General features: G+C 37.5%; 1 pseudogene; it reads left to right on the top strand.

The window, feature by feature from the left end:
• The first annotated feature begins 2878 nt into the window (after positions 1–2878).
• Positions 2879–27453, top strand: LOC121223318 (uncharacterized; annotated as a pseudogene).

The following is a 27453-nucleotide window of genomic DNA, read 5'->3' as shown; positions in this document are numbered from 1 at the left end:
TTCAGTTTGGCCATCAGTTTGGGGGTGACATGTAGTAGAATAAAGTAATTTAGTACCAAGCTTACCCCACAATACCTTCCAAAAGTGGCTAAGGAATTTGACATCTCTGTCAGAAACAATTGTTTGAGGGATGCTGATACGAGTCACAAAAGCCCAAATTCTTGAAGGCGAGGCCCAATAAGCAAATTCCCAGCCCAATCAAGAAATCCATCCATACTTAGTTGAAAATCAGGCCAAATTGTCAAAGTGGCCCAAGTTGTAAAGTTTTATTTTTATTTATTTATTTATTTATTTACTTAGTTTAAATTTTTATGTCAATATTCAGTCCAAGAGTCCCAGATAAAATGACCTTTGACCGAATTTCCATATTAAAATAATTAGGAGTTTTTTTTATTTTAGTTTTCTAATTAGATTAGGACTAGTTATAAGGCCTATTTAAAGGCATGGCTGTCCACCTTGTTAAACACTTATCATTATTATTAAAATTTCAGATTTGTTGAGAGCAGAATTTTCTTTGAGTTTTCTTCAAGATTTCTCTCTTGAGTTTTCTTTAGAAGTTGTTTTAACAATCTTTTTGATTGTGGGAGCCATCTTCAACCTTCTTCTTGCCATTGATATTCTTTGGAGGGGAGATTAGAGCCGTTTGAAGGGAGTTGTGAGATCTTTCGAGATTTCAAGGCTTCTTAGGACTTATCTTTTAATTTCTTACTGTCAATTCTTTCTTTATTTCTACTTGTGCTGAATCATTATCTAATCTATTTTCTGTTCTTATTGTGTTTTCGGCCTTTTTCTATCTTAAAGAATCAGCCCAAAAATCCCCAATTTCTAGGGTTTTTCCATACTCTTTTTGGGTGAAATTTGATGTGAGCTTGCCTACGAACCAAATGGAGAACGAACAAGAAGCTATTAAGCTGCCCATTGGTACAGCCGAATTTGAAGATTCATTGGGCAGATTCATGCATGAAGATTCAATGGATGTGAAGATGCATGCATGTTGGGTTCAATGCACCAAATGATACATGCATGGACTATATTAAAGATGGTGTGCTGATTGTTGAAGTTCTCTAAGTGACCATTCGGCCAAAAGAGATGATTTTCCATTCTCCAAAACTGCCATTTATTTCCTTCACATTGCTGGGTACATTGTGGCTATTCGGTTCATGATGTTCACACCTTATGGTCATTCAAAACCGTCCATTCACACTTCCAAATGACTGTTCAAGTTGCTAATTAATGATGGTAATTTTTCAGCAATAGTTGCTTCATGAATGACCCCATTATGATCATTGATCGAACCTAGCCTATTCATGCACATCCAAGATGTTCAAGGTGCATTTTCCCATCTAGAAGATGACCATTGGAGCTCTCATTCAGCCGAATCTACATGGGCTAATAATTTTGCATTCATGCTGAATTTTAGTTCATTGTTTACTTAGAAACTAAGTCTTGAATTTGTCCATTCGGCTACTAGTAGAAAGGCTATAAATAGTTGTTGAATTTCTTATAAAAGGACTTTTTGCCAAATTTCTGAATGAAACATAATTTTAGTGAGAAATTCACTCTCTTTATTCTCCAAAGCTCAAATTGACTTATCTTCAACGAGTGGCGTCAATCTGACTTTGTTCAAACTTATCACCCATTGGTGTGGCGTTCTTCATACCGTAGGTTCCTATTTTGCTAAATAGAGGGTCTCGGTTTTTATCCTATTTCCATTTCTTTCTTTGAAACCTTAAGCCCGGGTCCTTATTTGATAATAAGGGTTCGATCTTGTTTCATCGAATTACCCAGCAAACAACAACCCATTAAACTCCTTTGTTCCTAAAGCCATCCAACTTCAAACACCAAGACTTGAATTTGATTCAATTCCGACACTACCTAATTTCGATCGGGAAAGATTACGACTCGTCTTTACATCCGAAACGAGCTCGTATCAGTTGGTATCAGAGCTAGCTAAATTAGGTACGTAAATCGTAGCTTCGAAAAAAAAAAAGTTAAAAAAAAAAGTTTCGAAAAAAAAAATCCGAAAAAAAAAGAAGGAAAAAAATTGCAAAAAAAAAATTGCATACGGTCTAGGTGCGTACGAAAAGAACGTGAAATATCCGTAAAAAAAAATTTTTCACACTATTATACACCCTTTTATACCCTTTTATACCCCTTTGAGTGAAATTTCACACTATTAAAAAAAAAAATTTCAATTCGTGAATTCATTTTATACGCCACATCTTTAAACCTTTCTTTCTTTCAAGCCTACCCTAAACCATACGATTTTCCTTTGTTTAGCCTTTGAAGCCGACCCACAAGTGGGATAAGTCTAAGGTAGCTTTTTAGAATATCGAGAGTTGGATTTGAGAGGTAAAAGGCAAGAGAGTACATCAAGATAAAAGCCGAAAATAGAGTGAAACACGAGAGGAGTGAATTTTTTTCTTGTGAGCGAATTTGTGAGGTTTTTGTGGTGAGGAAATATTTTGTTCTTATTTTAAACATGTCTAGGAGTCCGGATCGTCGAGCAACAAGTGGAGGAGCTTCGAATGCTGCTGGTCGAGGAGTAAACCTTCAACCGAGGAGAAACGTTCCCGGAGGTGGAGTGCCCGATCTCCAAGTCCAAGCAATCGTACGAGAAATCTCTCGTCTGTTCCAACCTCAATTCGATTCTCTCAATGAACGAATGGAACAAATGGAGGAACAAAGCCAACGTGCGAACACCCCTCCTATTCCGAGAAGAGAGCGAGAACGTCCATGGCAACATGCAAATGATCTATATGAACAAAGTGACGATGAAAGTGATCGAGGTTCACGACAAAGTGCAAGGAGACGAGGTCATCGAGCACGAGAACAAAGAGATCGAGAGAGGCCCGATGATGATTTAAAGAATATTAAAATGGCGATTCCTGCTTTTCAAGGAAGATCGGATCCCGAGGCCTATCTTGAATGGGAGAAGAAGGTGGAATTAGTTTTCGAGTGCCACAATTACTCGGAAAGCAAAAAGGTGAAGTTAGCTGCTATAGAATTCTCCGACTATGCCATAATATGGTGGGATCAACTCACATTGAGCCGAAGACGCAATGGAGAACGTCCCGTGTCTACATGGGCGGAAATGAAAGCAATAATGAGAAAGCGTTTTATTCCTGCTTACTATCACCAGGAGTTGTATCAAAAGCTCCAAAGCTTAACTCAAGGCCAACGAAGCGTGGAGGATTATTACAAAGAAATGGAAGTGGCCATGATCCGCGCCGATGTGGAGGAAGATCGAGAAGCCACCATGGCTCGATTTCTCGCCGGCCTTAACCGAGATATCGCAAATATCGTCGAACTACACCACTATGTTGAGGTTATTGATATGGTCCATATGGCCATAAAGGTCGAAAAACAACTAAAAAGAAAAGGTACGTCACGAACTTTCTCTAACACTTCTTCTATGCCTAGGTGGGGGCAAGGGACCAACAAACGTGACATACCAAGCCGAAACAAAGAAGTAAGTGGTGCCACCAAGTTCAACAAACCGATTGCCGAAACGAGTAAAGGAAAGATGGAAGCCCAACCAAGTCGATCTCGAGACATAAAATGTTTCAAATGCCTTGGAAGGGGCCACATCGCGAGCCAATGTCCAAATCGGAATGTGATGTTTGTTCGAGACGATGGCAAGATTGAATCTGAAAGTGAACAAGAGAAGGAGGCCATTGAACAAACCGAAGATGAAGAAGATGTTGAACAACCCGAAAATGGAGAAATATTGGTGGTGAAGAGAAGCCTTACTTTGCAAGGCGCCGAAAACGATCAACAACGCGAAAACATTTTTCATACGCGATGTCAAGTGCAAGGTAAGATTTGTTGCGTTATAATTGATGGGGGAAGTTGTACAAATGTGGCAAGTTCAATGATGGTGGAGAAACTCGGATTGGCCACCATTAAACATCCCCATCCGTATAAACTCCAATGGCTTAACGATGGTGGAGAATTGAAGGTAACGAAGCAAGTGTTGATTTCGTTTACAATTGGGAAGTATCAAGATGAAGTTATGTGTGACGTCGTACCAATGTATGCGGGGCATCTTCTTTTGGGGAGGCCTTGGCAATTCGACAAGCGAGCGATTCATGACGGATATACAAACCGATACTCTTTCAAACACATGGGACGAATGGTGACGTTAGCTCCATTATCACCGAAACAAGTGTATGAAGATCAACTCAAAATGAGGAGTTCGATTGAAAAATCAAAAGAAATCGAGAGAGAGCAAAAAAATGAAAAGAATAAAGAAAAGAGTGAAGAAAAGAAGAAAAACAAAAAGATGAGTGATAAAAAAAGAGAGAGTGATTCAAAAGAAAAAGAAACGAGTGATGAAAATGAAAAAAGAATTTGTTTGTAAAAGAGAGAGAAGTTCGAAAATCGATGTTATTGAAACAACCATTATTGGTTCTTTTGTACAAGGAGAGCTTGCTTGGCACTAACGAATTTGATGATAAGTTGCCCTCTTCTATTTTGTCTGTGTTGCAGGAATTTCGAGACGTATTCCCGGAAGAAATCCCGAGTGGGTTACCACCTATTCGTGGAATCGAACACCAAATAGATCTTGTGCCGGGAGCTGCGATTCCAAACCGACCTGCTTACCGGAGCAATCCTAAAGAGACGAAAGAATTACAAAAGCAAGTAAATGAACTCCTTGAAAAGGGCTATGTGCGCGAAAGCCTTAGTCCATGCGCCGTGCCTGTTTTGCTTGTCCAGAAAAAGGATGGAACGTGGAGGATGTGCGTGGAATGCCGTGCTATAAACAAGATAACTATCAAGTATCGTCATCCTATACCACGATTGGATGATATGCTTGACGAGCTAAGTGGCGCAAGTCTGTTTTCAAAAATTGATCTTAAGAGTGGTTATCACCAAATACGGATGCGTGAGGGTGATGAATGGAAGACTGCGTTTAAAACGAAGCATGGGCTTTACGAATGGCTCGTTATGCCATTTGGCTTAACGAACGCCCCAAGCACGTTCATGAGGCTTATGAATCACGTTCTAAGACCTTTTATTGGTAGATTTTGCGTCGTATACTTCGATGATATATTAGTTTATAGTAAAAATTTAGATGATCATGTTTTACATTTGAAGGCTGTTTTGGAAGTATTGAGGAAAGAAACTTTGTATGCTAATTTAAAGAAATGTGAATTTTGCACTAACAAGGTTGTGTTTTTAGGTTTCGTTGTTAGTTCGGAGGGCCTTGAAGTCGATCAAGAGAAGGTCAAGGCGATCCAAGAATGGCCCCGTCCGACGAATGTCTCCCAAGTCCGAAGTTTCCATGGATTAGCAAGTTTTTACCGTCGATTCGTGCCAAACTTCAGCACCTTAGCCGCACCCTTGACTGGAGTTATTCGTAAGAATTCCAACTTCGTTTGGGGAGAGGAACAAGAAAAATCCTTTTTGAAAATTAAAGATTGTCTAACTCATGCACCGTTATTAGCTTTGCCTAATTTTGATAAAACCTTCGAGTTAGAATGTGATGCCTCAGGTTTAGGCATTGGAGCCGTGTTGATGCAAGATGGACGGCCTATTGCCTATTTTAGCGAGAAACTCAATGGTGCCGTCTTAAACTATCCGACTTATGACAAGGAGCTCTATTCGTTGATTCGAGCCTTAGAGACGTGGCAACACTATCTTTGGCCCAAAGAATTCGTCATACATACCGATCACGAATCCTTGAAGTACTTAAAGGGTCAACACAAGTTGAATAAGCGGCATGCTAAGTGGGTAGAATTTCTCGAATCTTTTCCATATGTTATTAAATATAAAAAAGGTAAGGAAAACGTAGTGGCTGATGCACTATCTCGAAGGTATGCGTTGTTAAATATTTTGGATGCTAAGTTAATGGGGTTTGTATTTCTTAAAGATTTATATGTCAACGATGCTGACTTTAGTGAATTCTTTAGGTTATGCGCAAAGGGAGCTTACGAGAAGTACTATCGACATGATGGGTACTTGTTCCGAGAAGGAAAGCTTTGTATACCCCAAGGTTCCGTACGAGAAGTGTTGATCGAAGAATCTCATAGTGGAGGATTAATGGGGCACTTCGGAGTTGCAAAGACGTTAGCCATGCTCAACGAACATTTCTTTTGGCCTAAGATGCGACGAGATGTCGAACGGTTTTGTAATCGATGCATTGCATGCAAACGGGCTAAGTCACGAATTAAGCCCCATGGTTTGTATAAGCCATTGCCTATTCCCGAAACCCCTTGGTCTGATATCTCAATGGATTTCGTGCTAGGTTTACCGAGGAGTAAAAATGGCCGAGATTCAATATTTGTGGTTGTAGATAGGTTCTCAAAAATGGCTCATTTTATAGCATGTCATAAAACTGATGATGCCGTGAATATTGCTAATTTATTTTTCAAAGAAGTGGTCAGGTTGCATGGCATGCCTAGGACGATTGTGTCCGACCGAGACGCCAAGTTTCTTAGCCATTTTTGGAGGACACTATGGGGGCGCCTTGGAACGAAGTTGCTGTTTTCAACCACTTGCCATCCGCAAACGGACGGCCAAACCGAAGTGGTCAATCGGATTTTGTCTACATTGCTTCGAGCTATCATCCGGAAAAATTTGAAGGCTTGGGAAGAATGTTTACCACATGTGGAGTTTGCGTATAATCGAGCTATTCACTCAGCTACCAAATTTTCTCCTTTTGAAATCGTTTATGGTTTCAATCCGTTAACACCATTTGATTTAATGCCATTGCCTTCTAACCAATTTGTGCATGTAGATGGAAAGCGTAAAGCTGATTTCGTCAAGCAATTGCACCAACGAGTTCGAGAAAACATTGAGGCAAGGACCAAGAACTATGAACAACATGCTAACAAAGGTCGTAAATGAGTTGTGTTCGAGCCGGGAGATTGGGTGTGGTTGCATATGCGCAAGGAAAGATTTCCTATGCAACGACGATCTAAACTACTTCCGAGAGGGGATGGACCGTTTCAAGTCCTTGAACGAATTAATGACAATTCTTATAAATTGGACTTGCCTGGTGAATATAATGTTAGCGCGACTTTTAACGTTTCTGATTTGTCTCCGTTTGATGCAGATTCCGATTTGAGGACAAATCGTTCTGAAGAGGAGGGGAATGATGTGAGCTTGCCTACGAACCAAATGGAGAACGAACAAGAAGCTATTAAGCTGCCCATTGGTACAGCCGAATTTGAAGATTCATTGGGCAGATTCATGCATGAAGATTCAATGGATGTGAAGATGCATGCATGTTGGGTTCAATGCACCAAATGATACATGCATGGACTATATTAAAGATGGTGTGCTGATTGTTGAAGTTCTCTAAGTGACCATTCGGCCAAAAGAGATGATTTTCCATTCTCCAAAACTGCCATTTATTTCCTTCACATTGCTGGGTACATTGTGGCTATTCGGTTCATGATGTTCACACCTTATGGTCATTCAAAACCGTCCATTCACACTTCCAAATGACTGTTCAAGTTGCTAATTAATGATGGTAATTTTTCAGCAATAGTTGCTTCATGAATGACCCCATTATGATCATTGATCGAACCTAGCCTATTCATGCACATCCAAGATGTTCAAGGTGCATTTTCCCATCTAGAAGATGACCATTGGAGCTCTCATTCAGCCGAATCTACATGGGCTAATAATTTTGCATTCATGCTGAATTTTAGTTCATTGTTTACTTAGAAACTAAGTCTTGAATTTGTCCATTCGGCTACTAGTAGAAAGGCTATAAATAGTTGTTGAATTTCTTGTAAAAGGACTTTTTGCCAAATTTCTGAATGAAACATAATTTTAGTGAGAAATTCACTCTCTTTATTCTCCAAAGCTCAAATTGACTTATCTTCAACGAGTGGCGTCAATCTGACTTTGTTCGAACTTATCACCCATTGGTGTGGCGTTCTTCATACCGTAGGTTCCTATTTTGCTAAATAGAGGGTCTCGGTTTTTATCCTATTTCCATTTCTTTCTTTGAAACCTTAAGCCCAGGTCCTTATTTGATAATAAGGGTTCGATCTTGTTTCATCGAATTACCCAGCAAACAACAACCCATTAAACTCCTTTGTTCCTAAAGCCATCCAACTTCAAACACCAAGACTTGAATTTGATTCAATTCCGACACTACCTAATTTCGATCGGGAAAGATTACGACTCGTCTTTACATCCGAAACGAGCTCGTATCAAAATTAGATTGTCGAAATTTGGGGAAAACTATCTTGGTGTTCAATTGGGCAGAATCACAATCTCCTTGAGGGTTTCAAGAACCCTAACACTTATTTCTATTCTCAATTTGATTCTTTGCTGATTTGGGGATTTTATTTCAGATCTGAAAATTCAAAACTCTAATCTTTTAATTTTCTGTTTCGTTTCAGATCTAATTGTTTTGGGGTTTTCGTAGGAGTTTCTCGTGACTTGGCAACTCGATCTTGGTCCGCGCGCAACCCCGTATCATTTGGTATCAGATTTTGGGTGTTTTGGGTGTTCTTGGTTGATTTCTAAACTGATCTTTATTTTTTAAAGCATAAACGGCAGTTTTACCCAGAAAAATTGTTCAAAAAAAATTCATTTGAGTGGGTAAACGTTGTCCGATTGATCTGAAATTTTACATACATGTTTTTGGCACTGTGATTGAATATAAAAAAATTATTCCCGCAAAAAAATCAGTCAAAAAAGTTAAAAAAATCAAAAATACGAAATTCAATAAAATTTAAAAAAAGATTTAGCGGGTTGAATTTGGTGCCCAAAATTTCCAGATCAAAAATTCAATATATAAGGACACTCCAGATTTAATTTCGTGATTTTTGGAGATCGGGAACACCTCGAACGAAGTTGTCAAGTTACTCCGCAGTTTTTCGGGTTTTCTGTTTTCAGCAATTTTTATTGATTCTTAGCTGTAGGTTTTCATTTGTTTCCCTTTATTCTTCCTTTACGTTATCTAACACCTTCTTGTTTCTTGTGTTAGTAGGATTTAAACGTGTGCACAACTTCTTCCTCGGTGCAACACGAATCAATTGGTGTCTCGTCAGTTTTTGGCATCCTAGTGCAAATTAGGATTCTTTGGTAGTTTGGTTCACACTCTCTAATTGGTTGATATAAACTCTGATAAAGAACTCACAAGATTGAATTCGACCTCATTGAGAATTTGATTTTTTCTTTTTGAGTGATTGACGGTGAGGTTTGATAACTTTTATTTTTGAGTGTTGAGTGTTTTGCAGGTTTTAAAAAAAATGTCTACAGGTGATAATACTAGTGACATATTTAAAAAATTCCAACAACAGTTGGACGAACAGGCTGCTGCACTTCGAGCGTTGACTGCTACTATCAATGAGGTGCGGTTGAATCAAGAGCCTCAATATCGAGATCAAATTAAAGACGATGTGGATAACCAGCCTCCTGCTCATAGGCGCGCTCCTCGGCGTGTCCCTAGAACTGATTATGATCTTCATGATCGTGGACAACCCTCTTTGGCAAAACCAAAGAGCGAGCAGCAACGAGAACATCTCTTTCATACTCGTTGCCATGTACAAGGTAAGCTTTGTAGAGTTATTATTGATGGTGAAAGTTGCTCGAACGTAGCCAGCACGACGATGGTGGAAAAGCTTTGCTTAACCACTACCAAGCATCCACGACCTTATCAACTACAAGGGCTTAGCAACGAAAGCCAATTTAAGGTCACTCAACAAGTGCGCATCGCCTTTTCTATCGGTAAATATCAAGACGAAGTCGTGTGCGACGTAGTACCTATTCAAGCCTGCCATTTATTGCTAGGAGAACCATGGCAACTGGATCGAAAAGTCACTCACGATGGTCGTACCAATAGGTATTCTTTCAAGCATCAAGGAAAGAAACTTACCTTAGTGCCGCTCACTCCGGAACAAGTCCATGAGGACCAAATCAAACTGAGAAATTCTGTTAAAACAAGTGAGGAAAAAGAAAAAGAGAATGAAAAAGAGCAAAAAGAGATTGAGAGTGAAAAGGAATGTGAAACAGAAAAGAAATTTGAAAAAGAAGTTGAAGAAAGAAGAGAAAATGAGTTAGAAAAAGAAACAAAAGAAAAAGACGAGGAAAGGCTAGTGAGGAATGTTTCCACTAACCAAGATATGAATTTTTCTTGTGTTGCTACTTTTCAGGTTCCTGAAAGATCGAAAGATAACTTTCAACTTCAATACCTCTCAAATGAAAGACGCTTTCATACGATCAACTTAGGCAAAGATGAAATCACACTACATGATCCCGAAGGTAAGCGAGGTAAGGAAATTTTAGAAACCGAGTCCATTGCAGATTTGAAAATTATTGATAAAACTTTTGGTGACTTAGTTCTTAAAAGATCCCCTCATTTTGATCCGATTAATTGTTACTCTTCGATTGTGGTTGATAAAGTCATTACGAAAAGAAGCGTGATTTGTTATTCTCTTGATTTACCTTGTGTAAAATCCTCGAATTTGTCCAAATCTGTTTTGGAGAATAAGGTAACGAAATTTTCCAAATTTGTTTTCAATTTATATTCGTGCCTTAAACAGTTTATGTGGTTGTACATGAAGTTTGAGTTCCATTTGACAAAGGTTAACTCAACAACGGAGATTCGACTACACTATGCCCCCGATGAGCGAAGGTTTATTTTAAATGAAAAAGGTAAAATCGACCCTTATTCTTCTGCTTATCGAGGTAAGATGCTTAAAACCTTTGAAACACTTTTGTACTCCTCGGATAGTGATAAAGATCGTGTTGATGAACACTTAGATCGAAACGTGCTTGACTGTCCTATTTTATTTATTGATGATCTATCTGTTTTGATGGTTGATAAAAAGATTCTTGTTTTTGATAATGCATGTGTGAGTGAATCTATAGACCGTCGATTAATGCATGGTATGATTATGCAACTCTGTGAACCATGTGAATCTTTTCAAATACCTACTTGTGACGATTATGTTTACCATTTGATTTATTACTCGCAATTTATTCATGGTTTGTGGGAACAATGTGAGACGACTGAATGCCTTAAAACATGTCCATCTTTGTTTCAAATATTTGACGAGGCAGTGGTGAGTAAATTAGATTGTTTGCATGGTAATCTGAATCTGTCCATTCACATGCGTTATACCTGTTCTGTTATGCTTATGATTGGACTACAAGCTTGTTTCCGTTGCTATTTACTATCTCATGGCTATTCTTTTCAGTGGACTCAATTGCCATTAGTCCCGTTCGATAGAGGAAAGTCGAGTTCATTTGATTTTTTAGATTCGAGGACGAAACTTTTTGAGGAAGGGGGGAATGATACGAGTCACAAAAGCCCAAATTCTTGAAGGCGAGGCCCAATAAGCAAATTCCCAGCCCAATCAAGAAATCCATCCATACTTAGTTGAAAATCAGGCCAAATTGTCAAAGTGGCCCAAGTTGTAAAGTTTTATTTTTATTTATTTATTTATTTATTTACTTAGTTTAAATTTTTATGTCAATATTCAGTCCAAGAGTCCCAGATAAAATGACCTTTGACCGAATTTTCATATTAAAATAATTAGGAGTTTTTTTATTTTAGTTTTCTAATTAGATTAGGACTAGTTATAAGGCCTATTTAAAGGCATGGCTGTCCACCTTGTTAAACACTTATCATTATTATTAAAATTTCAGATTTGTTGAGAGCAGAATTTTCTTTGAGTTTTCTTCAAGATTTCTCTCTTGAGTTTTCTTTAGAAGTTGTTTTAACAATCTTTTGATTGTGGGAGCCATCTTCAACCTTCTTCTTGCCATTGATATTCTTTGGAGGGGAGATTAGAGCCGTTTGAAGGGAGTTGTGAGATCTTTCGAGATTTCAAGGCTTCTTAGGACTTATCTTTTAATTTCTTACTGTCAATTCTTTCTTTATTTCTACTTGTGCTGAATCATTATCTAATCTATTTTCTGTTCTTATTGTGTTTTCAGCCTTTTTCTATCTTAAAGAATCAGCCTAAAAATCCCCAATTTCTAGGGTTTTTCCATACTCTTTTTGGGTGAAATTAGATTGTCGAAATTTGGGGAAAACTATCTTGGTGTTCAATTGGGCAGAATCACAATCTCCTTGAGGGTTTCAAGAACCCTAACACTTATTTCTATTCTCAATTTAATTCTTTGCTGATTTGGGGATTTTATTTCAGATCTGAAAATTCAAAATCTAATCTTTTAATTTTCTGTTTCGTTTCAGATCTAATTGTTTTGGGGTTTTCGTAGGAGTTTCTCGTGACTTGGCAACTCGATCTTGGTCCGCGCGCAACCCCGTATCAGATGCCATGAAGTCTTACCACCTCTTTAAAGAATAAGTCTGCCACATATGTAGCATCATCTGTTTTGTGACAAGAAATAAAATGTGCCATCTTTGAAAACTTGTCAACAACAACAAATATACTATCTCTTCCTTTCTTAGTTTGAGGAAAACCTAGAATAAAATCCATGGATAAGTCTATCCAAGGTGAAGTAGGAATCGGTAAAGGAGTGTAAAGGCCATGAGGCATTACCTTAGATTTTGCTTGTTTACATGTAATGCACTTGAACATACCTTTTCAACATCCTTCTTCATGTGTGGCCAATGGAAATGTTCTTGCAAGATGTCTAGTGTTTTGGCCACTCTAAAATGTCCCATTAAACCTCCACTATGGGCTTCATGAATTAATAAGTCTCTCATGGAACACTTTGGTATGCATAACCTATTTATTCAAAAAAGAAAGCCATCTACAAGATAAAACTTTTCAAAAGTAGTATGTCCACAATTCTTATAGATATGGCCGAAATCAGCATCATCATCATATAGCTCCTTAATATGTTCAAACCCTAAGACTTTAGCATTCAACGTAGTTATTAAAGTATATCGTCTAGACAAAGCATCTGCAACTACATTATCTTTACCTGTTTAATATTGTATCATATAAGGGAATGTTTCAATGAATTCTACCCATCGGGCATGTCGTTTACTCAACTTACCTTGTCCCTTTAACCATTTAAGGGATTCATGATCTGTATGTATGACAAACTCATTAGGCAGCAAATAGTGTTGCCATACTTGAAGTGCACGAACTAATGCCAATAGTTCTTTGTCATAATCGAGTAATTTAACTTTGCACCATTAAATTTCTCACTAAAATAAGCAAAGGTTGCTTATCTTTTTAGGTTTCGTGGTTAGCTCGGAGGGCCTCGAAGTAGATAGCGAAAAGATTAAGGCGATTCAAGAATGGCCGAGACCGACGAGCATAAGCCAAGTGCGAAGCTTCCATGGCCTAGCAAGTTTCTATAGGCGATTTGTACCCAACTTTAGCACGTTGGCTGCACCGTTGACAAGCACTATCAAGAAGAATTCGACTTTTCATTGGGGCGAAGAGCAAGAAAATTCTTTTAATATTATTAAAGATTGTCTTACTAAAGCTCAGTTGTTAGCACTGCCTGATTTTTCTAAAACATTTGAAATTGAGTGTGATGCCTCAGGTGTTGGAATAGGTGCCGTGTTAACTCAAGACGGGAGGCCGATCGCTTACTTTAGTGAAAAGTTGAATGGTGCCGTGCTAAACTACCCCGTTTATGACAAGGAGATGTATGCACTTATCTGCGCTCTCGAGACTTGGTAACACTATTTGTGGCCAAAGGAGTTCGTGATCCATTCAGATCATGAAGCGTTAAAGCACATTAAAGGACAACACAAATTAAACAAACGCCATGCTAAGTGGGTAGAGTATTTGGAGTCATTTCCCTATGTCATTAAGTATAAAAAGGGTAAGGAAAATATCGTAGCTGATGCTCTTTCAAGAAGGTATACCCTTTTGTCGTATTTGGACTCTAAACTGCTTGGTTTTGCATTGTTAAAAGATTTATATCCTGTTGATGATGATTTTGGAGAAATATTTGTTGCTTGTGAAAGTGTTGCTATTGATAAGTTTTATAGGAGCGACGGATTCCTTTTTAGAGAAGGAAAATTATGTGTGCCACGGAGTTCCATACGAGACCTATTAGTACATGAGGCGCATGGCGGAGGCCTTATGGGCCATTTTGGCGTTGGAAAAACCTTAGCAACCCTCCAAGAGCATTTTTATTGGCCGAAAATGAAAAGGGACGTTGAACGAGTGTGTGCGCGATGTGTGACGTGCCAGAAGGCCAAATCCAAGATTAAGCCGCACGGGTTGTATACGCCGCTCCCTATACCCGACGCACCTTGGGAGGACATTTCCATGGATTTTGTCCTTGGATTGCCTAGAACTAAAACGGGGAAGGACTCTATTTTTGTTGTTGTTGATCGCTTTTCCAAAATGTCTCATTTTATTTCTTGTTCAAAAACTGATGATGCCATTCACATTGCTAATCTTTTCTTTAAGGAAATTGTTCGTTTGCATGGCATCCCGAGGACGATTGTTTCTGATCGAGATGCAAAGTTTTTGAGCCATTTTTGGAGATCGCTTTGGGGAAAGCTTGAAACTAAGTTGTTGTTTTCAACCACTTGCCACCCCCAAACAGATGGACAAACGGAAGTGGTCAACCGAGTGCTATCAACTTTGTTACGAGCCATCATACGGAAAAATCTTAACTCGTGGGAGGAGTGTTTGCCACATATAGAATTTGCGTATAATCGATCCGTTCACTCGGCAACCAAACACTCTCCTTTTGAAATTGTTTATGGGTTTAATCTGTTAACTCCTTTAGATTTAGTATCTTTACCTAACGATCAACTTATTCATGCAGATGCTAAAAAGAAGGCCGAGTATGTAAAGGAGTTACATCGGAAGGTTCGAGCCAACATTGAAGCAAGAACCGAAAGTTATGCTAGGAAAGCGAAGAAGAGTAAAAGAATTATCTTCGAACCTGGTGATTGATACGGCCACGCCTCGGGCACACTTTTGGACCAGCTCCCTAAGCATTGGTTGCAAACCTATGCGAGCTGAATTAGTTCAATTCCTTTTCGTTGAGCTCCGTTTAGCTCGTTTCCAGCTCACTCAAGCTCAAGTCAGCTCATTCGAGCTCAATTTAGCTCAATCTTAACCCAATGAGCTTATTTTTAGCTTGCATTTTTTTTTTGCTGAAATAAACCATTTAATTTGTCTTTAGTTGAATTAGTTGTTTATTTTCAGTTAATTAATTTGTTAAAATCTGGACAAATAATTAATTAAGTGTTTTAATTACATCTAAATTAAATACTTAATTAATTATGATGTTTTAAATATGTCTGAAATTGTTAATATGTATGGCCAAATTTAATGTGAAAATTATTGAGTTCATATGCTGCTAATTTAATGTGTTTGAAATGCATTTAACTTGCTGATTTAATTTGCTGCAGGTTCATGAACGGATTGGTGCAATGTATGGGAGTGTGCATGCACAATTGAGGTTCAATGGATGGCATTTAAAAGAGCACATGCATTTGGGACGTTCATGCAAGAGGGAGTTGCTGAAAGTTCATGTATTTGAAGATTCATGGATCATATTTATGGGGGAAAATACATGGGACGTTTCATGCATGATTCATGCATTTTCAAGATGACCATTCAAGTATTTTAGGCACATTAATGCCTCATTCAGCCAAGGGAGATGTAGGATCATTAAAGAGCTGCACATTCATGGAATTATGGAGATTCTTCAAGGCTAAGGATGCATGAATGCATCAAGTGAAGCATCATGATGGTTCGGCCAATTCATGTACCATCTTCAAGCATGAACTGGATTTTAATGCTATTTGTGTGAACATGTTAAATACCTGTGTGAACAGAATTTAAGTTAGTGTGAACAACATAGATGCCGAATATCAATAGGCATTTTAGGCTTATAAATAGCTTACTTGTTTATTGTAAAAGGTTACAGAATTTGATCAATTAAACTTAATAGAACTTTTGTTCTTGTGAGGTTACCTCCTCTCTTCTTTCGTTCGAGTCTCGAAGCGACTTATCTAGCTTGCTAGTGGTGTCAATCCGAACTCTATTGAACTTATCACCGAATCGGTGTGGCGTTCAACCATCTTCCTATACCTTTGGTTCTTACCTCCATATAGGTAACGGGTCAAGGTCCGCTTCTATCCTTCATCAAAATTCACCTTAAGCAATATAAGACTCGGGGCAATACTTTTTAGTATTGAATCATTCTTAAAGTTTGAGTTCTTTATCCATTTCCATTTATTTATCATCTTTGTAACTTAATTCTTTGTTAAACCGAACCTATCTTTCATCAAACCAAAACCCATCCTTTGAACCCATTTTGCCTACCTTCCACTTATAAAACATTCAAACTCCATCTATCTACAAATTTGAACGAGCTTCTCGTCGACGATCGGGCATCTTAAGTGAACCCGACTCAATTAATCGGGCCGGATCACATCATTTGGTATCAGAGCTACTAAAACGAGGAGCGCCGACGTTCGTAATAAGGCCGCAAGTAGGTTCGAAACGTGAAAAAAAAATCAAAAAAAATTTGAGTTGTAATTTAATTTTTTTTCCCTTGTATTTAGCTTACTATTGTATTGGAGTAACAAAAAAAATCAAAAAAAATTCAAAAAAATTGATTGAAAAAAAAATTCAAAAAAAAAGTGAAAAAAAATCGAGCAAAAAAAAAGGTGAGCAAAAAAAATCAAGTTAAAAAAAAAGTGAAAAGTCTTGCGAGTTTTTATTTTTTTTCTCTCTTATTTGCTCCGATCATCAAGTTTCCCTTCCTACCATTATTTACCCATCCCAACGACACACTTAGCCTTGATTTTATTTTGTTTAGCCTACCCTACACCCACATCATTCCTTTGTAACCTATTTTGAAACCGACCCTCAAGCAGCAAATTAAGTCTATCGAGACGAATTACGAAATTGTGAGACGAGGTCGAGAGGTAAAAGGCACGTGTGTTTTACATCAAAGAAAAAGCCTAGAAGAGTGTAAACACGACTGCGAGTGAAAATCATTATTTCTTTGTGAGAGATTGGTGAGGATTTTGAATTGGTGAGGTTCATTTACTATTTATTCTATCTTTTGATTTTCGAACATTTTCTTGAATCATGTCTCAAGAAGAATTCTCTACCGATGAATTTCAATACTTGGTGAACGAGATGGGCCGAATATTGGAGGAAAAACTAAGCCCATTAAAAAGACGTTTGGACCGAGTGGTGGAAAAAGCCGGACGGAAGCAAACTCCACCGAGTCGAGAAATAGAGTTAAGTTCATCACGACGACATTATTCGAGAAGAGACACATATCAAGACTCCTATTCAACAAGGCTTTCGAGACCGCGAGAAGAAAACTTCGAGTCAAAAATCACTCGAGATGAGCGAGAAAGGACGAGCTATTCCTCATATGCTTCAAAGAAGTCCTTCCCAAAGGATTGTTCTCGAAGAAATGGACGAGAAGCTTATGAAAATATTTTCTCTTTCTTTGAGCCAAATGATTATCTCTTTGATTCTTTCGTGTCATCCGCACATTGTAGTGAAAAAGAAAAAGAAATCAAAATAGTGAGTGAAAAAGAAAATGAAGAAAAGAAAATTGAAAAAGAGAGTGAGATTGAAGAAAGAAACGAGAGTGTAAAAGAAACGAGTGTCATGGAAAAAGAGAGAGGGTTTGAAAAAGAGAAGAGTGAAAAAGGAGAAAGCAATCGAGCAAAAGTGAGGAATGTTCTAACTAACCCATTTGCAAGTTTGCCGTGTAAATTTTCTTCTTTCCAGGTTTCCAAGGAATTGATTGACAAGTTTCGACTTCAATACCTTTCGAAGGAGAGAGGGTTCACCTTGGTTGAAAAAGGTAACATTCTCAACGATCTTAGTTTGCCTAAGCCAAAAGAGGAGCAAGGTATGAATGTTGAAAATTTTAAAGCACCTCTGCCTTATTCGATTGTTGATGGAAACCTTGTTGATGATTTGTCCTTTAAAAATGATCTGAATTTTGATGTGGTTACTTGCCATTCTTTGATTGATGATATCATATTTGCGTGGAATGATGGCAAGAAGAATAACGTTTTTGGAAATTGTGATGCTGATGAGTTTGTTATTGAAATAATAAATATTCGGCATTTGCAAGATAAGAAAACATATAAGCCTTTCCATCAGCTTGATTTGAGTAAAAATGTGCACTCATTGATCTTTTATGAGAAACTACTTTGTCTAAACAAGAATGTACGTATGAGATTTGAGATGCATGAATGCTTGAAAACATGCATGTCTTTGATTTGTTTGTTTGATACGAGGATGACATGTAAAATGGTTAGTGCACTTAAAGTTGAAGATGGTGTCTCAAATCTGCCTTGTTGTATAAATTTTGCATGTTTGAAAAAGCCTTTGCTGTTTTTAACAAAGAATGACCAAAACCGTGTGTTTAAGCCCGGAGCAAGTTATCTTAAGTTGTTGATAAATAAAGGTGAGTACTCTAATTTTGTTTGGAATAAATATGTTGAATCTTCTCATCTTTTCTGAATTTTATCGCTATGTGTGAATAGATGTGTGAACCATTTGTGCTTGCTTGATGTTATGACTTTAAATTTGAAAACGAAGTTGTTAAACTATGACAAGTTGCAAACGCTAAATCGAAGCTTTGGCTCTACATCATTGTTCAAAGTTTTTAAGTCATGGATTTTTGTTGTCCAAAATTATAATTCCCGAATGCTTCTTGTTTTTGGTATATCTCCAACGAAGAAATTCTTAACTCATTGCGGAAAGGTAAAATCAACTTTCACTTTTGATCCCGGCATTGGTTCATTTGTTCAATTTTTGCATAAGATCTTAAGAAGACCTTTTGAACTTATAAACCATGGTGTCACTAATTTATTTAATTTTTGTGTAGGTGACACTTCGAAGTGGTTCCCTCCTAAAGAGGGAGGGTATAAACATAATTGTGTCCTACTCAAGGCATGTCTGATTTGCAGGTTTTTGGGAGCAACTATGCCAATTCCATCGACAAAAGGGCTGGTGACGATGTAAATTTTTTTTCGAGAAAATGGCCCGATTTGGGGACAAATCGCTTTAAAGAGGGAGGGGATGATACGGCCACGCCTCGGGCACACTTTTGGACCAGCTCCCTAAGCATTGGTTACAAACCTATGCGAGCTGAATTAGTTCAATTCCTTTTCGTTGAGCTCCGTTTAGCTCGTTTCCAGCTCACTCAAGCTCAAGTCAGCTCATTCGAGCTCAATTCAGCTCAATCTTAACCCAATGAGCTTATTTTTAGCTTGCATTTTTTTTTGCTGAAATAAACCATTTAATTTGTCTTTAGTTGAATTAGTTGTTTATTTTCAGTTAATTAATTTGTTAAAATCTGGACAAATAATTAATTAAGTGTTTTAATTACATCTAAATTAGATACTTAATTAATTATGATGTTTTAAATATGTCTGAAATTGTTAATATGTATGGCCAAATTTAATGTGAAAATTATTGAGTTCATATGCTGCTAATTTAATGTGTTTGAAATGCATTTAACTTGCTGATTTAATTTGCTGCAGGTTCATGAACGGATTGGTGCAATGTATGGGAGTGTGCATGCACAATTGAGGTTCAATGGATGGCATTTAAAAGAGCACATGCATTTGGGACGTTCATGCAAGAGGGAGTTGCTGAAAGTTCATGTATTTGAAGATTCATGGATCATATTTATGGGGGAAAATACATGGGACGTTTCATGCATGATTCATGCATTTTCAAGATGACCATTCAAGTATTTTAGGCACATTAATGCCTCATTCAGCCAAGGGAGATGTAGGATCATTAAAGAGCTGCACATTCATGGAATTATGGAGATTCTTCAAGGCTAAGGATGCATGAATGCATCAAGTGAATCATCATGATGGTTCGGCCAATTCATGTACCATCTTCAAGCATGAACTGGATTTTAATGCTATTTGTGTGAACATGTTAAATACCTGTGTGAACAGAATTTAAGTTAGTGTGAACAACATAGATGCCGAATATCAATAGGCATTTTAGGCTTATAAATAGCTTACTTGTTTATTGTAAAAGGTTACAGAATTTGATCAATTAAACTTAATAGAACTTTTGTTCTTGTGAGGTTACCTCCTCTCTTCTTTCGTTCGAGTCTCGAAGCGACTTATCTAGCTTGCTAGTGGTGTCAATCCGAACTCCATTGAACTTATCACCGAATCGGTGTGGCGTTCAACCATCTTCCTATACCTTTGGTTCTTACCTCCATATAGGTAACGGGTCAAGGTCCGCTTCTATCCTTCATCAAAATTCACCTTAAGCAATATAAGACTCGGGGCAATACTTTTTAGTATTGAATCATTCTTAAAGTTTGAGTTCTTTATCCATTTCCATTTATTTATCATCTTTGTAACTTAATTCTTTGTTAAACCGAACCTATCTTTCATCAAACCAAAACCCATCCTTTGAACCCATTTTGCCTACCTTCCACTTATAAAACATTCAAACTCCATCTATCTACAAATTTGAACGAGCTTCTCGTCGACGATCGGGCATCTTAAGTGAACCTGACTCAATTAATCGGGGCGGATCACATCAGTTATTGGGTTTGGGTTCACATGAGAAAGGAACGTTTTCCCGCCCAACGAAGGTCAAAGCTACTACCGCGTGGTGATGGCCCTTTTCAAGTCTTGGAACGAATCAACGAGAATTCTTATCGACTTGATCTACCAGGTGAGTATAACATAAGTGCAAGTTTTAATGTCTCTGACTTATCCCCTTTTGATGCAGATTCCGATTTGAGGGCAAATCGCTTTGAAGAGGGGGAGGATGATACAGCCACGCCTCAAGTCCAACCTAGCTCGAGCAAGGAGCCTTTGGAGCTGCCTCAAGGTCCAATCACCCGATCACGAGCTAAACAATTCAAGGAGGCTGTTTCGGCCTTAGTAGATCAAGTTTGGGGCGAGTCTTTGGTTGGACGCATTGATGAAGCTTGGACAAACTCGATGAGCATTCCTTGCACTTTGTTACGAGCTGAATTAAGCTCCACTTCAGCTCATTAAATTCGAACCAGCTCAAAATTAGCTCAAAATAACTTAGTCAATCATATAGTAGCTGAAATAATTAATTGAGTTAGTTAAATTAGTTATTTACAAGCTTAATTAATTTTCGTTATTAAATTGGTCTTAAATCTGGTCAAACTTAATTATGCATGATATTTTAGTTATTATGACATGTTATTAATTTTGTCTTAATTTATACAGCTTATAAATATGTTTTTAAGCTTGTTTTTAATATGTTAACTTTATTACTTGTTTTAATTATGTCCTAAGGCTGCCGAATTTAATGTGCAGCATTTTAGTGTTAATTTAATGTGTCTAAACATGAATTTGAATTATTTGATGAATGTTGCTGCAGGTACATCATCCATGAACGTTTTTGGAGCATGTAAGGTATTAAAAGAGGGTACATGAAGGGGACGGCACATGCATGAATGGGAGAATGAAGTTGGCTGCTGTTTGAAGTCTCCTAAGTGACCATTCAGCCGAATTTATTGCTTACACACTGTTGAATACATCATGGCTGTTCGGATCAAGGTGTTCACATTCAAAGACTCTTCAAAACTTGGTTTTCACACTCAAAGTGACTACTCAACATCTTCTTAATTGCTGATAATTTTTCAGCAATAGTTGCCAATTAAATGAGCTCCTTTAAGCACATCAACCGAATGTAGCTGCTGCCATTTACTCCCTCAAGCTCCAAGTTCAATTGTCCATCTAGAAGGTGACCATTGGAGCTCCAAGTTCAGCCGAATCTAGCTAGCCCATTTAAGTAATTCATTTGCTTAATTTTTAAGGAATTTAAGTGACCATTCGGCTAGCCTAGTGGATTATTATAAATAACTAAATTTTCACTTTGTAAGGGACTTTTGACATTTTAATTAGCGAATTGCTGCCAAATTTGTGGGGCATTTTCTCTCAAATTTCGTTCGAGACCCGTAAGACTTATCTAAGCTTTTTAGTGGCGTCTTTCCGAGTCTTTTTTGAACTTATCACTCCTTAAACCCAAGTGTGGCGTTCACCTTTGATACCTTTGGTTCATACTTTCCTAAGTATCGGGTCAAGGTCCTTTTGAACCATTACCAATTCGTACCAAATACCATACCATTTCGTACTAATTCCATACTATTTCGAACCAATTCCCAAATACCAAAATGTACCAAAACCAAATACCATTTCTTAATTATCCTAAACCGAACTCGTCCATTCTATTCATACCTTTTCGACTTAAACCAAATCCACATCCAACTTTGCACGAACTTATCTTACTTCTTTGAACACAAATATATTCTATCTCCTTCTCGTCTATTCTACTTCTTCGTTTACGATCGGGAACTAAACGACTCGGCCTCAACTACTAAACCGAGATCGTATCATTGATATAAACTGATAAAGAGTTGCGCGCGGACCAAGATCGAGTTTCCAAGCTCTAGACGAATCAGATCTGAATTCAAAACAAAGAACAAGATTAAAAGTAAATCAGAATTGAATTGAAATTCCCCAAATTCAATTAAAAGAGCAGCAAGAAACAAAGAAATAGAAAAAAACGAATCAAACGGAATTGAAAGTATGGAAAGGATGCGATTCTGCCAAGGGATTGATTCGGCCAAGAATGCCTAATTTCCAGCAATCAATTGATCCCCAAATTGAAAGAGATCCAATCGGCCAAACCCTAGGAATTGGGGATTTTTGAGAACGACTCTTTCTGCCAATGAATGATGATTTAATTCGATTCTTTGAGTTGAATATGGCTGGAAAGAAACAAGAAGAACAGCAAACAAATGAGATAAAGAATCGGCACAAGTAGGAATAAAGAAATAAAACGAAACAGCAAGAAATAAAGAAAAGTCCTAAGAACCCTTGAATTCCCGAAAGAATTCACAAATTCCTTCAAACGGCTCTAATCTCCCCTCCAAAGAATATCGATGGCAAGAAGAAGGTTGAAGATGGCTCCCACAATCAAAAGATTGTTAAAACAACTTCTAAAGAAAACTCAAGAGAGAAATCTTGGAGAAAACTCAAAGAAAATTCTGCTCTCAACAAATCTGAAATTTAAGAATAATTCTAAGTGTTATGTACAAGGGGTGGCCAGCCATGCCTTTAAATAGGCCTCAAGTAATCCTAATCTAACAAGTAACTAATAAAATTAAACCTAATTAATAGAATAAATAAAGGAAAATTCGGCCAAGCATATATATGGGCTGTTTTTGGGCCAAATTTTACATGTATGTTACTAAAGCTTAAAAAATTAAATTAAACAATTAAAATGTTTATAAATTGGGCCATTTGACATTTTGGCCTGATTTTCAACTAAGTATGAAGGAATTTCTTGATTGGGCTGGAATTTTTGGTTATTGGGCCTCGCCTTCAAGAATTTGGGCTCGTGATCCATCTCCTTCCGAAATTAGGTCGTTGATGCTTGTAACGGAGATCCAATGCGTGTTGGCTGCAAGATTTGGTTTCTTGGACCAAGATTTCCAAGATTTGAAATCTTGATTTTCTTGATTCTTGAAATCTCTTCGAACAGCATAATTGGGCCAAGATTCGGTTTCTTGATTTTCTTGAAAACAAGAAAGTGAATCTTGATTTTCTTGATTTGAGCCCATCACCTTCTTGAGCTTGGGTTGGGCCTTTGTGACTCGTATCATTCCCCCTTCCTCAAAAAGATTCGTCCTCGAATCTGAAAAATCAAATGAACTCAACTTTCCTCTATCGAACGGGACTAATGGCAATTGAGTCCACTGAAAAGAATAGCCATGAGATAGTAAATAGCAACGGAAACAAGCTTGTAGTCCAATCATAAGCATAACAGAACAGGTATAACGCATGTGAATGGACAGATTCAGATTACCATGCAAACAATCTAATTTACTCACCACTGCCTCGTCAAAAGATGGACATGTTTTAAGGCATTCAGTCGTCTCAAATTGTTCCCACAAACCATGAATAAATTGCGAGTAATAAATCAAATGGTAAACATAATCGTCACAAGTAGGTATTTGAAAAGATTCACATGGTTCACAGAGTTGCATAATCATACCATGCATTAATCGACGGTCTATAGATTCACTCACACATGCATTATCAAAAACAAGAATCTTTTTATCAACCATCAAAACAGATAGATCATCAATAAATAAAATAGGACAGTCAAGCACGTTTCGATCTAAGTGTTCATCAACATGATCTTTATCACTATCCGAGGAGTACAAAAGTGTTTCAAAGGTTTCAATCATCTTACCTTGATAAGCAAAAGAATAAGGGTCGATTTTACCTTTTTCATTTAAAACAAACCTTCGCTCATCGGGGGCATAGTGTATTCGAAGCTCCGTTGTTGAGTTAACCTTTGTCAAATGGAACTCAAACTTCATGTACAACCACATAAACTGTTTAAGGCACTAATATAAATTGAAAACAAACTTGGCAAATTTCGTTACCTTATTCCCCACAACAGATTTGCACAAATTCGAGGATTTTACATAAGGCAAATCAAGAGAATAACAACTCATGCTTCCTTTCATAATGATCTTATCAACCACAATCGAAGAGTAACAATTATTCAGAACAAAATGAAGGAATCTTTTAAGAACTAAGTCACCAAAAGTTTTATCAATAATTTTCAAATTTGCATGGGACTCGGTTGATAAAATTTTCTTACCTCGCTTACCTTCGGGCTCATGTAGTGTGATTTCATCTTTGCCTATGTTGATCGTATGAAAGCGTCTTTCATTGGAAAGGTATTGAAGTTGGAAGTTATCTTTCATATGTGGCCAATGGAAGTGTTCTATCCCACGCAAAGGTGATAAACCTTTAGGGACCTCACTAAAAACATCCTCAGAATCCTGCGAAAAACATTGAAACACACTAGGCAAATTTTCATTAATGTTAGATAGAGATAAATTATTTTGCCTAAACTTCACAAGGATACAAGGCTGTTCATTAAATAGGTCTCTCCGCACATCTTTTTTTGTTGTAATTAAATTTTTCACTCTATTTTTACCACTTGCGGATTCACTCACCTTTGGGCCATTTATATTTTGACTTTTTTCACTACTAGCCTATTTTCTCTCTGTCTTTTTTATTTGTCCTTTCTCCCTCACCCCCTCACAAAATTTCATCATTTTTAATTGATCTTTATATACATCACTGGGATTTAAAGGAGCAAAAGTGAATTTCTTGCCTTTAAATACAAGGGAGTATCGATTAAGTTTACCTTGGTGTGTAACATCGCGATCAAATTGCCAAGGTCGTCCAAGGAGCAAGTGTGCCGCATGCATGGGGACTACATCACACCATACGTCATCCTGATAATTGCCGAGTTTAAAAGTGACCAAGGACTGTTTCGTAACTTTAACTTCGGAACATTCATTAAGCCACTGAAGGTGATATGGCTTAGGGTGTTTGGTACAAGGCAACTTTAAAGAATCCACCAAATAACTACTCACTACATTCGAGCAACTCCCACTATCAATAATGAGTGAACATAAGTTACCTTTAATAAAACACCGAGAATGGAAAATATTGGTCCTTTGGCTCTCATCATCTTTCATCTGAATGTTAAGGGTTCGGTGAACTACAAAGCAATGGAAATTAGCAAAGTCCCCTTCTTTTGGTGGTTCGACCAACTCTTCACCATTATCACTGTCATCCACAAGTTCTGGCATATCTGGATCTGTTTTATCAAAGTCGGAAGTGTACTCACCATTATCTTTCAGAAGAAGTAATCTTGTGTTAGGGCATTCCCTACTATAATGACCACGCCCTTTGCACTTAAAGCACTCAATCTCACTAGTCCTCTTCGCACTCGAATCTCCTAAATTGGGCTGCTTAGAAGGTGTTTGCGTTTTAATAGGAGCCCCTTTTTTCCAATCTGATTGCTTGCTTCCATTACTCAAAGAAGGCTTGTTAGTAACGAAAGGTGATTTTGAGCTCTTAAAATCAGAATTGGAATTGTTACCTCGGTAATATTGCGAAGTCGAGAAGGAACCAAACCTTTGTTCCTTTAGTTGTTGCTCGATCTCAATGGCTTTATGAACTGCTTCTTCCAAATCAATGTAAGTTTGTAGCCTCAATGTATTAGCTATCGGCCTGTTCAAACCATCAATAAATCGAACCATAGTTGTTTCTTCATCCTCCTCCACATTAGCTCTCTGAATGAGCATCTCCATCTCTTTAAAATATTCATCCACTGTCCTACTACCTTGGATAAGTCTTCTCAGCTTTGTTTTAATTTCTCTATAGTAGTGAGGTGGAATAAACCTTTTACGCATAATCTGTTTCAACTCATCCCATGTCGAAATCTCACCTTCATAATTCCGATGGCGGTTTACCCCAAGTTGAGTCCAGCAACGTAATGCATAATCAGAAAATTCCAGTGTTGCTAACGCTACCTTTTCATCATCCGGACATTTACAATACCGAAACATAAGTTCAATCTTAGATTCCCATTCACAATAAGCATCAGGATCATTCTTACCACGAAATTAGGGAATTGTGAATTTCGGTTTTGCCAAAGAAGGTTGCCAACGATCATGAAAATCATCATCCATTCTAGTGACACGTCGAGGGCCGCACCTCTGGGGTTGGTTATCCCTATCTTCTTTGATTGGATCTCGATATTGAGGTTCTTGATTCAATTGCACCTCATTGATGGTAGCAGTCAAAGCTCGAAGAGCAGCAGCCTGCTCATCCAACTGTTGTTGGAATTTTTTAAATATGTCACTATTATTATCACATGTAGACATTTTTTTTAAAACCTGCAAAACACTCAACACTCAAAAAAAAAGTTATCAAACCTCACCGTTAATCACTCAAAAAGAAAAAATCAAATTCTCAATGAGGTCGAATTCAATCTTGTGAGTTCTTTATCAGAGTTTATATCAACCAATTAGAGAGTGTGAACCAAACTACCAAAGAATCCTAATTTGCACTAGGATGCCAAAAACTGACGAGACACCAATTGATTCGTGTTGCACCGAGGAAGGAGTTGTGCACACGTGTAAATCCTACTAACACAAGAAACAAGAAGGTGTTAGATAATGTAACGGAAGAATAAAAGCAAACAAATGAAAACCTACAGCTAAGAATCAATAAAAATTGTTGAAAACAGAAAACCCAAAAAACTGTAGAGTAACTTGACAACTTTGTTCGAGGTGTTCCAGATCTCTAAAAATCACGAAATTAAATCTGGAATGTCCTTAAATATTGAATTTTTGATCTGGAAATTTTGGGCACCAAATTCAACCCGCTGTATCTTTTTTTTTAAATTTTTATTGAATTTCGTCTTTTTTTTATTTTTTTGACTTTTTTGACTGATTTTTTTGCGGGAATAATTTTTTTATATTCAATCACAGTGCCAAAAACATGTATGTAAAATTTCAGATCAATCGGACAACGTTTACCCACTCAAATGAATTTTTTTGAACAATTTTTCTGGGTAAAACTGCTGTTTATGCTTTAAAAAATAGAGATCAGTTTAGAAATCAACCAAGAACACCCAAAACGCCCAAAATCTGATACCAAATGATAAAGAGTTGCGCGCGGACCAAGATCGAGTTGCC

This window comes from Gossypium hirsutum, chromosome D11 (assembly GCF_007990345.1).
Source record: "Gossypium hirsutum isolate 1008001.06 chromosome D11, Gossypium_hirsutum_v2.1, whole genome shotgun sequence".
Classification (NCBI taxonomy): Eukaryota; Viridiplantae; Streptophyta; class Magnoliopsida; order Malvales; family Malvaceae; genus Gossypium; species Gossypium hirsutum.
Note: the sequence above shows the minus strand (reverse complement) of the source record. Positions and strands in the feature narration are given on the sequence as shown.